The 15945-nt window shown below is 35.8% G+C and overlaps 1 protein-coding gene across 3 annotated transcripts in view; it reads right to left on the reverse strand.

Annotated features, from left to right (window-relative positions):
* Window positions 1-15945, reverse strand: part of LINGO2 (leucine rich repeat and Ig domain containing 2) — a 1182276-nt gene that overhangs the window by 914179 nt on the left and 252152 nt on the right. For 2 of the 3 annotated variants that reach the window (XM_031654834.1, XM_031654835.1), the window contains exon 2: window positions 6195-6291. The exons of the other annotated variant lie outside the window; for it this stretch is intronic. The gene's annotated coding sequence lies outside the window, so the exon portion shown is untranslated. The remainder of the gene's footprint in view (window positions 1-6194; window positions 6292-15945) is intronic. 3 annotated transcript variants of the gene reach the window in all.

Consider the following 15945-nt stretch of genomic DNA (forward strand, 5'->3'; position numbering starts at 1 on the left):
CTTATTCATGTATTTAATGAATACGTTTTCAAGGCTATTATATGCATTGAATGACTATTTTTACACTCCGATACCTTTTTAAAGTTGACATTCAAAACAAATTTTGGTGTGTATAATTTTAAAGAATATAATTTTGGGGTTACTATATATTTTATTTATGTTTAGGTATATGTTCCTTAAAATCTTTGGTATACAGATATTTTAATCTGTCATCTTATTAGAGGAAATCCAAAAGAAGATGAGGATGGATGGAGAAAAGCTTGATCAAGTGATGAACAACAGGGGGAAAAAGACAGTAGCATTGTTATAAGTTTAACACCTGAAAGAAATAAGATACGCCCCCTTTATTTCTTCCTTAAGCTCCCTTGTTTTGCTCTCTTGGGACTGTCCCTATAGAAGCTTCATTTTATTCCTGACTCTTCCCTTTTTAAGCCTCACCAAGGTTTTTATCCCCCAGGACAGCATACCCTGGGAAGTAAGGACAAGAATGAGAACCATGTCTTTGTATTGTAAAGTAAAAGAGGAGCTATTGTGAAAGGAAAAGTAGAAAAGCAGAATTGGCAGACCGTAATTGGAGTATCATTTGGACTCTTTTAGGAAAGACTGTACAGAAAACCTGAAAATTTGGAAGTTGTTTCCTTGAAAACTCAATTTGTATATCATCTCCACCACCAAGTTATAAAGCTATATAAAACTAAAACTTGGTGGTAGAGATGATATGTAACTGAGAAGCAAGTGCTCAGAAGTGAGGAGAGTAAGTGATGGGGGTGCCAGGTGAGTGTACCAATATGTAAATGGCATTCGATTATAGAAATCACCAAAAACCCGAATAACTCTGAAGCCAGAATGGCTGACTGCATTGTCCATGACATCAGAAGTACCTGGGTGTGAATCCCTGTCCCTTCTTTGCCACTAACTAGCTGTGACATTTTAGAAAATCTGTTGTATCTGTCTCAGTCTGTCTCCTTATCTTTCCAATTTCAGCTGAAGTACGATGCCCAGGAAACATTTTCTAATCTTTGCCATTCCTCTCCTTCCAGTGAAACTGAGCAATTTTCTTATTTGCTCCTTGTTCTTAGAATGAAGTTTTATGCTATTACTGTATATTTAAAAGGTTTTTTTGAGAGGGTTTATGTTTTTGTTTTTGTATTTTTACATTTATCTTATTTGTCTTCCCTATGAGAGAGTGAGCAACTGGGGGGCTATTTGCTATCTCCCTCTCCCTTGCCTGAAGTAATAGGTGACACAAAAGAAACACTAAGTAAATGTTTGTTGAGTTGGTGACTAAAATGTGATCATTATATTTATCTAAGAGGCTTAAGGGAATTAAGTGAGATACTGTGTGTTGAACATTGAGTTGAAAATGCCAGCATGTATGCTTAGGAATAGGAGATGCATTAAAGAAGTGACAGGGAGAATGATAAAATATGGCAATTGTAGTAAGCAGCCAGCTATGAGATATATTAAGGCATACAATAAGCTTGCATTCTGCTAGTCAGACGATGCACAAACTGTAGTATTAAGGGATAAGGTAAAGATGCAATCTCAGGCTGTGTCCCAGAACGCTAGTGTCATAGTCAAAACAGTCATTTTAGTAGGGAGCATTCTTTGTAGAATAATTGCCACTTAAAGATAACTGAAGACTCCATTATGGAGCAGGAGAACACTGCATCCATAAGACATCAAGGCATTCTTTGACTACTATGAGAATTAAATATAGATCTAAAATCTTCTCCAAAATAAAGATCCAAGGAGGTATACTAAAGATGGAAAAAAAAATGTGTCTTGAATGCAAAATGAGGATAGATCAGGTGAGGGATTGAGGGAAGGGCAGGAGACAATGAAGAATATCTTGTAGATTATACAGGTTTGGATGTTGTTATCTTGGGAGAAGCTTTAAGGCATCCACTTATTGTTTTATTTGCATAGTCTGATGTGGTTTTTAAAGTTTATGTTGAATGCTGTTAAGAAAGGCAAGAACTCTGAAGTTCGTCTCAGGGTTTATTATTCCTGTTGTCTTTTATTTGCAGTCTTCACACTGCACATGCATGAAAGGTAAATGCTGTAGCAAAACGAATTGGAAAAAAGGAACAAATGTATGCATTGCTCTGTAATGGATGGACAAAAAGGATAACAGAGCTGGTGACGGATCACTGGAGAACGTGGTGAGGAGAATAGTATAAAGAGTAAGATGTGCGAGATAAGATGCTTCTATATGGTACATGTGTAATATCTAGGCAACCACAGTGGCATTCTTTGTTTAAGGGCCCAGTGAATCTTGTCGAGCTAAGATTAACTTCCTAAAGGAGCCATAGTGTGCTAAACATTCATGAGTAACACATTCACGGAAGAATGCGTGACTTCATTAGGACATATATTCTGCCCTGTACAGTGGCTTAATAGTAATAGCTAAACAAGTAGAGCTTATTCATCTTTCACATAACATTCAGCACAGAAGGAGTCCTGGACTGTTTTGCTCTATAAATTAAGGCAGTAAGCTAGACCCTTTCTATGTTGTTATTCTACCACATCTAGACAGTTATCTTCGTCTGTGTGATACAAGCTGGCTCACCAGGACATCTCATTCCGTATCTAATTTCCAAGTTAGTCAAGGAAGAAGGAGAAACAGACATTCAGACCCTTGAAGGATATCACCTAGTAATGGTATATATTGTTTTAGGTAACATCACATTGGCCAGAACTTAGACACAAAGCCACACCTAGATACAAAGGAGGCTGGACATATCTCTATTTCTTTCTTTCTTTCTTTCTTTCTTTCTTTCTTTCTTTCTTTCTATCTGTCTATCTATCTATCTATCTATCTATCTATCTATCTATCTATCTATCTATAATGCTTGTTTGTTTGTTTGTTTGTTTGTTTTAGACGAAGTCTCGCTGTTTTCCCCCAGGCTGGAGTGTGATGTCATGATCTTGGCTCACTGCAACCTCCGCCTCGCGGGTTTAAGCAATTTCCCTGCCTCAGCCTCCCGTGTAGCTGGGATTACAGGCACCTGCCACCACGCCCGGCTAATTTTTGTATTTTTAGTAGAGACAGGGTTTCACCATGTTGGCCAGGCTGGTCTAGAACTCCTGACCTCAGGTGACCTGCCCACCTCAGCCTCCCAAAGTGCTGGGATTATAGGCATGAGCCACCTCGCCCAGCCGCTTTTGTTTTTAAAAGAGGTTATTGACTAGCTACTGAGCGAGGCTTAATCACTGATAATTGATTTAAATGAAAGATGACATACAAATAATTGGTGAAAGTTAATAAGCACACTGGTAAAAAACAAGAATGTGTAGAAGATACCTGAAACATTTTTTTTTCAGAAGATATTTTCCTGAGAAGTTTTACAAAGCACATGAAACAGGCCTACTCTGCTGATGCTTTTCAAAGCCTAACTCATCAGGTGAAGATAAATTAAATGTTTAGCAGTTTAAACAAAATAAATATAGGCTGGTTGTTCCAATACGTGCTTATACTGGTGGCTGCCATAAAAACAAAACCTTTCATGATCGGAAAATTGAATTACCCTAGGATAAGGAAACAGTTGTACCAGTTGCATGCTGTCTTAGTACCAAGATTGGCCCTATTGTTTTCTAACCTTGTAACTTAACAAGCTAGTATTTTCTATAAATCTATTTGTATTAATCTGTAAAAGGAGGATACAAAATACTAAACAGAACTAGAATGAGGATTTGATAAATTAATATATATACGAAAGCAACTGGTTATTAAATGGTTTTGATAAACATTAGTAAAATCAGAAACCCTATTATTAACTTGACCAGCATGTTTTATTTTTACGTAGTTGTTCCATCAACTTCTTATAAGTACGTGGAATCAAATTCTGTACAGAGTTACTCTACTGCCTAATAAGTGTAGAGAACTATTATTAAATCTTGTCTTATTCTTAGCTATCTCTCTTAACAGTTACATAATAAAATTGTTCAATTCTATCTCCAACAATAAAACTTCCAAATAGACTGTAAAACTTTAATCTTCAAGATGAAAATATGGCAGTTAGTGGGGTATACCAGAATTGCTCTGGTTCTGAATAATCATGTTTAAAATGCAAATTCTTAGAACTCAACCTATCTTACTGAAGCAGAATCCCTCAAATAGCATCTGCTACCCTCTGTATTTAATATGCTTTCCAGGTGGTTATAAACACTTTAAATCTTGAGAACTGTTGGCCTAGAGAAGCAAATGTTTAAAAGTCTTGTGATAAAGGAACATTGTCACACAGGTGATACGAACAAACCTAAGGTAAAGATCTATTGCTTCTGGCATGGTAATAAATGCATAAAATGCTTATTTTCCTGGTTAGATACTTCTGATCAAGATGAGGCTTCCTTTCACCTCCTCTCCGCCAACCTCGTGAGTCACACCAATCTTCTGAACGAATTTTGTCCTTATTCTGGAATATTCCAAGAAGTTCCTCATAAATATCTGGGGCACTTGCATGTCATCAAACCTATTTGTAGATCTAGATATATAGCTAATATGAAAGATCGCCAGCAACGTTCTAAGCAGTAGGTGATTTACACATATGCTTTGTAATCTTCAAAATGTAAGCAATCTGACTGTTATGAATCTCATATTATAATGAGAATTCTGAGGCTAAAAGATGTTTAGTAACTTAATCACTATCTCAAAGTAGGTAAGACAGAAGCAAATATAGGGTTATTACAGAGAAAAAGCAGGAAGAATTGTGCCCCTACACAGAGAGAATTATATTTTTAAAAAACTTTTAAAATCAATCCAAAGCTGGACATCAAGTGGGAATTTGGAAATGTTTGGTTAGGAGCTTCTGTAAATTTTTTTAAAGATGCTTGAATTGAAAAGTAATATAGCATAGGAGTGACATAGACATTTATGCAGGTGTTCTCAGAATGGAAATAATAAAAAATAGCTTTAGTAAAGAATTGCCCAGATTCCTTTCCCATGGTGCTCTGGAAGAAGTCTGTCTTTATTGATGTCGGAGAGTCTAGTCTAATATCTTCCAGGCATTCACTAATTTTATAGGCTTTTTCCTATAAAAAAGTGAAACCACACATTGAAACCTGGAGATAATTGAAGACTGCTCCTCTGAATCTCAAACTGAGAGTTGGCTTTCCTTTCTCCCCATTTTATAACATAGAAAGTAAAAATGTAATCTTCAGCAACAGACATGGTATCTGCTCCCACAGAAATGGTGCTGTTACTAATTCAGAGGCAAGACTACAGGCATGACTACCACAGAGAGAATGCTTTACAGACTTCCAAGGCATCACTGTTGAATAACCCAAACAAATCTGACTCACAGAGACAGAGGACATATGTGGTTCATGATCACCAGGATAGACTGGTTTGAACTTTTTCAGGTAGGCTACCTAAAACAACTAATTCTAATGGTACTGCTGAGTCCCAGGAACAAAAGAACCTGTGTTCTGTCATTTACAAACTAATATCCTAAATGCATACTGGAATTCTAAAGGTTTCAACCAGAAATCTGAAATTTCCTCAAACAAATGTCTTCTATGTAACAAAAAAAAAAAAAAAATGCATATTTGAGCTTAAATTTCCATTGTGCTGAATGGAATGTTTCAGATAAACATTTCTTTAATTACAAATCCTCACAGATAGTGCTATAACAAAATAGTGGCTTATATTTTAAATATTCATCCAAGGAGGCAGCATGACAGTGATAGAGTAGATTTTGCAGTCAAATCACTCTTGAGCCATTTGCTAGTTTAATGAATTTGGATGAGGTTTTAATTTCTCTGAACTTCTGTTTCCACATCTTTACTCTGTGGATAATAATACCTACCTCTTAAGGCTGTTATGGTAACTTATTGACTAATATAATGTACATACACATAGTGAGAAGTTAAGAACAAATTTGAGTCTGCTATTGTGCCCTACTCCACTTCAGGAGCCAGAAAATAATCACTGCAAAATAATAAAGACTTTTTGTTGAATCTCAAACTTGTAGACTGGGTTACAAAAATCTGTATTTTTTATTTCATTATCTGCTCATAAGAAGAAAACTCATACATACACAAATACACGCATGTCTGTATATTGGTATATAATATACATATTATATATAAATTTCCTTTATATATAATATATATATAAAATATGTATATATAGTATGAAATTCTCATTCCATTCTTAAAGGGTCAACATATTAAGAATAACTTTCTCTTACCACAACATGAAGCAATTTCAACATGGATGCTCCAACTTCATTTGGGATACCTCACATATAAGGATCCTATATCTTGAAACCATCTCCAGTGGATTTCCTAGACGAAATGAAACAGAAACTCTTGGGAACATGGAAAATAAAAATCCAGCTTCTTTCAGTAGTGCTCATCTAAAATTCCACATCTTACTCCATCTTGCTGGTTTTGCTCTAACTATTTAAAAAAATGTGTACTTCCAATCCAATTTGATGTACCCATCCTTAATGACACTACTGCTTGCATTTTCAGGTAATGCATTTTATTATATGTGTTTTAATAAATCAATGAGTATTCTTAAATATATGTTAAAAATCAACTAAATATCAGAAATAGCATATAGATGATGAGAAAAAGGAGGAATGCAATCAAGTTATAATGTGTTAGAGAAAGAAAAGTCATTTTAATATATAGCTTTTCTCTTTTTAAGATGCTTGTGAATGTCTAAAAGTTGAATGAATAAGAACCATAATATTGAAACACATTTATCTATTTCCATTCATCACATTAGTATAAAATATATTACTCTGTACCTATATATTCTAGCGTTGATAATTTTGCAAGCTAAATCCTCATTTATAAATTTGCCAGGTATTTTGCTCTGTTGCCAAATTTGAGCAATTTTCTGACAATATTCTTAGAAGACTCACACACACACACACACACACACATATATGTACATGAACATACACACACCACTTAAAAGTCAAATTTATTGCAGGAAATTATACTGCAATCACATAAACTACAATGAAATCACATTTATTCGTCAGCCTAGGTCTATACCCTTTAATAGCTGTTTTGGTTTCATTACAATAGAATCTTCTATAAAATAATGAAATAAATCTTGGTTATGCAAATCGCAGTATTGAAAATACTGAAACCTGATTGTGTAAAACATCTCAAGCTCAAGGAGACATGTCATAGTCGTCAATTTAAAAATAGTCACTTTAAAATAAATTCTGTTGCTTCACTCTCTTAGTGCCTTCCTGGATTTCTATTTTTACAAATATAGTAATTACAACGGTACTAGATGGCACAAGTAGATCTCTCATCCTAAAAGTTAGATATTCAAAAGAGTCCACTGGGCCCATTAAATAATACTGACATCTCAATTCCTCTTATCGGTTCACTTCAGGTACAGACTGAACAATGAAAGTTGCTTCTATTTCCCCTTCAATAGAAGCTGAGTAAGAAATTTGTTTTTTTAAGTTATTGTCTCTTAGCCCCAAACCTACAGCAGTGTTTAGAGGGAAATTTATAGCATTAAATGCCCACAAGAGAAAGTGGCAAATATCTAAAATCGACACCCTAATATCACAATTAAAAGAACTAGAGAAGCAAGAGCAAACTAATTCAAAAGCTAGCAGAAGACAAGAAATAACTAAGATCAGACCAGAACTGAAGGAGATAGAGACATGAAAAACCCCTCAAAAATCAATAAATCCAGGAGCTGGGTTTTTTAAAAGATTAACAAAATAGACCACTAGCCAGACAAATAAAGAAGAAAAGAGAGCAGAATCAAATAGACACAATAAAAAATAATAAAGGGGATATCACCACTGATCCCACAGAGATACAAACTACCATCAGAGAATACTATAAACACTTCTACGCAAATAAAGTAGAAAATCTAGAAGAAACGGATAAATTCCTGAACACATACACCCTCCCAAGACTAAACCAGGAAGAAGTTGAATCCCTGAATAGATCAATAACAAGTTCTGAAATTCAGATAATAATTAATAGCCTACCAATCAAAAAAAGCCCAGGACCAGATGGATTCACAGCCAAATTCTATCAGAGGTACAAAGAGGAGCTGGTATCATTCCTTCTGAAATTATTCCAAGCAATAGAAAAAGAGGGACTCCTCCCTAACTCATTTTATGAGGCCAGTATGATCTGGATACCAAAACCTGGCAGAGACACAACAAGAAAAAAGAACATTTCAGGCCAATATCCCTGATGAACATTGATGCGAAAATCCTCAATAAAATACTGGCAAACTGAATCCAGCAGCACATTGAAAAGTTTATCCACCACGAACAAGTCGGCTTCATCCCTAGATGCAAGGCTGGTTCAATATATGTAAATCAATAAACATAATCCATCACATAAACCAATGACAAAAAGCACATGATTATCTCAATAGATGCAGAAAAAACCTTCGATAAAATTCAACACCCTTTCATGCTAAGAACGCTCAATAAACAAGGTATTCATGGAACGTATCTCAAAACAATAAGAGCTATTTGTGACAAACCCACAGCCAATATCATACTGAATGGGCAAAAACTGGAAGCATTTCCTTTGAAAACCAGCACAAGACAAGGATGCCTTCTGTCACCACTCCTATTCAACATAACATTGGAAGTTCTGGCCAGGGCAATCAGGCAAGAGAAAGAAATAAAAGGCATTCAAATAGGAAGAGAGGAAGTCAAATTGTCTCTGTTTGCAGATGACATGATTGTATATTTAGAAAACCCCATCGTCTCAGCCCCAAATCTCCTTAAGCTGATAAGCAATTTCAGCAAAGTCTCAGGATAGAAAATCAATGTGCAAAAGTCACAAGCATTCCTATACACCAATAATAGAAAGCCAAATCATGAGTGAACTCTCATTCAAAATTGCTACAAAGAAAATAAAATACAGGGATGTGAAGGACCTCTTCAAGGAGAACTACAAACCATTGCTCAAGGAAATAAGAGAGGACACAAACAAATAGAAAAATATTCCATGTTAACGGATAGGAAGAATCAATTCGTGAAAATGGTCATACTGCCCATAGTAATTTATAGATTCATGCTATCCCCATCAAGCTACCATTGACTTTCTTCACAGACAAAACTACTTTAAATTTCATATGGAACAAAAAAAGTGTTCATATAGGCAAGACAGTCCTAAGCAAAAAGAACAAAGTTGGAGGCATCATGCTACCTGACTTCAAACTATGCTACAAGGCTCCAGTAACCAAAACAGATACATAGACCAATGAAACATAACAGAGACCTCAGAAACAACGCCACACATCTACGACCAGCTGATCTTTGACAAACCTGACACAAACAAGCAATGGAGAAGGATTCCCTATTTAATAAATGGTGTCGGGAAAATTGGCTAGCCATATGCAGAAAACTGAAGCTGGACCCCATCCTTACACCTTATACAAAAATTAACCCTAGATGGATTAAAGACTTAAACATAAGACCTAAAACTAAACCTGTATTTCTATATTCTGCTTTGAGATTTTGGGTTTAGGACTCTGCACACCACTTTCCTTTGCCAGCTGGCTTCCTTAGATTCTGCATTGGGGGTTGGGAGGGCACTGGAGACAGGCTGTGGGGGTGAAGAAAGGGAGAAAGGGGCTTATTTTTTCCTGTTACCTTGCTGTCAGCATTGTTTAGCAATCATCCTGCACCCTGTCAGTGGCAGTCATTTCTGCCTACAGATTTTTCAAATTCTCCCAGAACCAGCTTATTCTGACCTGACAGAGGTGCCATCCCCAGGTGGCTTGTATCCCGTCCTAAGAGTTCTTGAGTTTGAGTTCCCGAGGCCTCTCCTATGAGCTCCTGAGATACCAATACTGGCTGCATAGCAACACTTCTGAGAAGTGTGATACAGAGATCTACAAAGTCCCCCAAGCTCCCAGTGCCCCAGCTTTTCATTTTGTTCCCCAAGCCCTGAGGGTGGAGATGCTTCCTGAGACTACTCTCTGTATAATCTCAGGGACCTCTTTTTCCTCTTCCAGCTCTCCAACAAATGTTTAATCCATCCTTTATATTAAAATTTCCTTGTTAAAACAACAAGTATGGGGTAAAGGATATGAACAGACACTTATCAAAAGAAGACATTTACACGGCCAAACACATGGAAAAATGCTCAACATCACAATCATTACAGAAATGCAAATCAAAACCACAATGAGATACCATCTCACACCAGTCCGAATGGTGATTATTATAAAGGGTCTCTGATATTAGTTCTCAAACACATTTTTCAGAGAAGTGTGTGGATGGAGACCCATCCACCCACACACTTATGGGGCATAGAGACCCACAAAGTAGGTAGCAGCAGAGATAGATGCTCAGTGGCCACTTGGTACAGGAAAGAAACAAAGATGGCAGGAGAACCAAAGCCTCATCAACCCTTACTCTTAAAGAGTTAAAATCATGGGTTCAATATCTATCCATCTAAACATTTTAACGGTTAAGGGTATGTGTTTTGGCAACACAAAGACAAGTGCTCAAATTTCAACCTCACTACTTTCTAGTTGTTCTATTTCTTAGTTTTTTCATCTATAAAATGGATTTAATGACACTGTGATATACAGCTTTCAAAATGGCTGCAATAATTCCTGCCATCTCTGTACATACTCTCTTTGCAATGAAATTTTTCCATTTTCATCTTTCGAAGCTAAAATTTATCCATTCTCTTAAATCTAAGCTTGTCTAGTGATTTGCTTGGCCACTAAAATGTAGAGGAATGTGACTTATGAGCCTAGAACCTGCGAGGACTTGCATCTTCTCCTCTTGCCCTCCTAGAACTCTTCCGCCACCACAGGAGAAAACCACATTGGCCTGTTCAAGACCTATGGCCCACTGATAGGCAGCACCAACGTCAGACATAGAAGTAGCCACGTTAGACCATCCAGATTCAGTGGAGCTGCCAGATGACTGTAGCTGCATGAATGTTCCAGGAGAGATAAGTAGAAGCGCCACCAAGCTGAGCCTCAGATCAAAGTGCATGCCAACAGAATTAAAAGCAAATAAAACAATACTTGTTTTAAGTCATTAAGTTTTGAGGTGGTTTGTTATGCAGTGACAAGTTACCCATTACTGATTCAAATCACTACCTTCATAGTATTCTTTTAAGGATTGAAATAAAAGATGTATGTAAAATGTATGCACAATGTCTGGTATTGGCACAGAATAACTCTCCAAATGTTTACTGGGTATAGAAATGACATTTCCAGCATCATCATGGGATAAACAATGACTGGCCATAATGAATACTAATGAGGAATGTACTCACTCTACAAGAGTTAAATATTGGGGTACATATGTTTGATCTGAGACTACTGGTTCAAAGTAAAAGAGAGGCATGATTGAATTGAACATTTATCATTAATACTGAGATTCTTTGAAATTCTTTGAGCATCATTACTACTCAGATATTTTTCTGGGAACTTCAATTAAGGTAAATGGGTATGAGGAGTTAGAAAGTTGTCTTAAATCAATGCTTAAACGTTTAGGAGTCAGGGTCTATATATACTCTTTAAAATGAAGAGCATTCATTTATGTATATAAATTTTCATTTATCACATTAGAAATGAAAGCTGAGAAAAACTTTTAACAATTGTCATTGGTTATCAGTTAATTATTATGACAATATTAATTTAAAAATAAAAATAAACCCATAAAACAATAACATAAATGACACATTTTTATGAAAGATAATTATATTTTCTAAAACAAAAAATTAGGGAGGAGAGTGAGACTGTCTATATTTTTGTAAATTTCCTTAAAATCTGACTTAATGGAAAATAGCCTTATTCATTCTTCATTCAACCTGTATGATATAATATTTTGATGGAAACCTATGAAGAAAATCTAGTCTGATATAGACATGTATTTTTGGAAAAAAGAAAGAGATTTTTACTGCTTTTAAACTTATTGTAGAATACGTCTTTGATAGCATAGCAACATTTTATGAGAAGTAGTTTCTAAAAGATCAGTTACAATATAAAATCTAAAACCACATCCAGTAACTTTTCATATTATTATATTAAAATCCACTGGCTATCTCTTAATGTGAATGGATCTTTATCTATGACTGCTTGGTCATCATACATTGGTGACCTAGAAAATATTGGTTCAGTAAATTATGCATAATCAAATTATTAACATACAGAAAATACTAAAAAGTATTCCTGTTAAAATTACAGCTAATCTTATCAGAATGATTTTAAAGTATTGGGAAGTATTACACCTATGGTGGCACAAAGAATTTTCAAAATTTTAACCTTTACTTCAAAGCTGAAATTCGATCACTAGCAACAAATACAAATACAAAATAGTTACTTTCCTTAAGTTACAAGATCAATTTATTTTTGAGAAATATATGCCAAATACCATAAGCCTCAATAGCTTTGACTATTAGTTACACTTTTATGTTAAAATGATGTTAAATGAAAAAGTAGCTAGTTCAGTGTACAACTCAATTACAGAAGTGTTTTTTTGTTCAAGAAAACATCATACTTCAGTTTGCGGCAAAATTGCTTTATGCATACTTCACATTTCATCACAAAGGATATTAAGATGGTGTTTATTCAGAGAACAAGTTATAAAAAATAATGCATACTACTTCATAAAGGACATTGTTAACTGACCTGCCTTTTTGGTTTTTTTGCTTGATTATTTTAAGGAAATGACGGTGGAAAATACAGTGACTGCTACTAACAGTCTGGCGTTGCCATATTGAATTGTGCTAAGATTCTGGAAATTTTATCTACCATTGCCTTTGCACCATCATGGAAATTGTTAACACAATGATGAAACAAATAATACCTTTGTCTTATCTTAAAAATAGTTTTCACCTAGCACATGGCTCAAAAGGATCTTGGGAACTCCCATGGTACAAGGACAAGAATTTTGAGAATGACTATCAAATATTGACTTAAAAACAAAAACTGGTGTTTCTAGGAACTTGAGTATAAACAATCCTCTTTCAGGCCAGGGTGGAGATACCACTTTCCACCTCCAGTAACATCACTGTGGTGAGTTATACGAGATTTAGATTAAGATTTAAAATAACTAAGGCTGGACCAAGGGAAATTGCCTTGCTCATAATTGCTTACCCCATACCTGGGACTCTAATGACTCATACACAACCGATGTCAAAAACTGTGAATCAACTGAGGGAATTGGCAAAAGAGGGACAAAGATAGAGAAAGAAAGTGAGAAGGACACAGAAGACCCATGAAGTTATAGACAAAAAGAAATCAATAAATATAGGGAGAGAAGGAGGAAACTGTGAAAGGAGGGAGACAAAAACAGAAACAGTCATGGAGTCAAAATGAGAGAGAGAGAGAAAGAGAGAGAATGTTTTGAGGACAGAAAAGCCAACAGAGATAGACAGGCAAAGAGAAACAGAGTCAGATAGAAGGAGACAGAGAATAAGAATATACTACCATATTGGATTGTCAATGAAAGGGAAGGGAAAAATCTTTACTTTGACATACTTTTCAAGTAGTCACAGATTTTCTCTCTTTTCTGTGAGGCTAGTTTACTATTGATGCATGGGAGTGTCTGCTTGCATGTGGATTAGGAAGATTGTTGCCTTTTCCTTCTGCCATGACCTGAAAGCCACACTGACTGTTGATGGAGGTAGTAAGGGATATCCTGCAGTAGAAGAAGATAGACCTAGGAATCTGCAGCATAAAAGAGGGGTCTTGGTGCATGAGAATGAGATCAGGACTGGGCATCTTCCAGGGTGACATAATTGCCAGGCTGAATGAGAGATGTAGTGTAAGTGCTTTACTTTGTCACTTACACAATCTCGCTGGTAAAGGCCTAAAGAAACTGAATCTTCAGGAGAACTAAACATATAATTTTCCCTTTAACCACAATAGGGAATTGCCACTGGTCCTCTCTACCAAACATTAGGCATGTTCAGATTCTTAAATGGAGACACAGTAAGGAAACACTTTGGATGCATGTATATATAGAGAGATAAGATCTTGCTATGTTCCCTAGGCTGGTCTCAAACTCCTGACCACAAGCAATCCTGACACCTTGGCATTGGGATTACAGGCATGAACGACCATGCCCAGTCCCAGCTCATATTTGAAAACAAGATTACAAACAAGTAATTCCTAAATATTAGCACTATTATTGGGAAACACACAGAAAGACAGAATGCTATATTCATTGTAAGTAAACGGCAACAGGTTAAAAAAAATAAGTGACTGTGTCATTACAGTCTGTTCCTATTAGTGTTCACATTGTCTGAAAGGAAGAGTGGGGAGTGGTCAATAAGATTAGGTTTCATATCAGTCCATGGCATGAAAATGGGAATTCTGGGCTGCTATTCACCATTATGAAGACAAAGGCAATTTGGTATCAAGTGTCTCTAGGGACAGGAAAAGCTGCATGAAGCTGTATGTAACATTAGGTGGAGGGGGAAAAAACATGAGCAGGGAGAATGAAAGAACTACCAGCACCAGCTGTTGTGATGCCAAACAGGAAGATGAGCTCTCCTTGTGCTCTTGCCAATTCAGGTTAATGTTTAACAACTTAAAACTGTACTCTGATTTGTATTAAAGTGACACGTTTTTGTCTTGAAGTGGCACCTTTCCTTTATCTGTAAAGTGAAGTGCTGGAATCACACTGGTATTTCCCAAACCATTCTGTATAATGCTTGTGCATTAGAAGATGCTAACATAATCAAGTTTGACAAATATTTATTTCCTTCCTTCCTTCCTTCCTTTCCTTCCTTCCTTCCTCCCTTCTTCCCTCCCTCCCTCCTTCCCTCCCCTCCCCTTCCTTTCTCCTTTTCTTGCCTTTCTTCTTCTCCTTTCCTTATCATTCCCTCACAATCTACTTAACATAATAAACATTCTAAGACTACCACAATGAAAGATAATATTTAACAAACTGATTTAAACACAGAATTTCTTTCTCTTTTTTCATATTGCCATCTCTTGGGATGATAACATTACTCTGGGAAACACTTTATGAAATGCTAAACTTGATACTTGCTAAAAACCCTTATGAATGCAGGATTCTATAATTCTAAGCAGGACTAAGTGGGAGCACAGGAAATTGTCCCCTAAATTAGTTCTATTTGCCTCTGTAACCCAAGTGTCTTGACTCAGCATATTCAGAAGCCTGGCAGTTGAGGGCCATGGAGAATAGCCTATTATTTAGCCTCTTTGGATAACATCAACATCGCACTAAGACACTGCATGTGAAGCATACCCTGGGAGGTGCTATTATCTTACCACCACTTAATTTTTAGGTCAATGAGCACAAGAGGAGATTTCCTTTTGGAAAAATCAGGAAATTAATTTAGGATTGCAGGAATTACATACAATTCCCCATGCAATGCAATGTCAAATTTCAAAAAGTACAAAGGGATGCACATGAAATTTCACAGAATTAGGAGGCTTTACATTGAAGGAGAAATAGAATGAAAATGATCTGCCTGAAGTAAGCATTAATGTTTTATTTTATGGCTATGTTCCTCCTTTTAGTTCAGCATTCCCTAGATTCTCTTAAACTTTTATGATTTTTGTTTGATTATCATCTATCTCTTACAGGTGAGGCTTCACAATTCCAGGTGGCAGTAATAAAGTCCATACTTATGGATGTCTCAATATCTCCAATCTGTGGAATATAAATTTTGAATATATACAAGTTGAATGGCTTCCATTTTCAGGATATTATATATCTGTTCATGTTTTTGTTGTTTTGATTGTTTATATCACTTTATGTGACAATATCTAGACCATCATAAAAGAGGTTTGGGAAAATAAAATCTACCTAAAGATTTTAATATTTAGTGGAAAAAATGCATTCATAGATCACTTTGCCCTAGAATTTCCACTTACCAGTAAAATAAAGACGATAAGAATAATTTATTAAGCACTTTTTATATTCTTGGCAATGCACTAAATTCTTTACCTATAGCATCTGAATGCTTATAATAAGCCTGAGG

This window comes from Papio anubis, chromosome 13, assembly GCF_008728515.1.
Source record: "Papio anubis isolate 15944 chromosome 13, Panubis1.0, whole genome shotgun sequence".
NCBI lineage: Eukaryota > Metazoa > Chordata > Mammalia > Primates > Cercopithecidae > Papio > Papio anubis.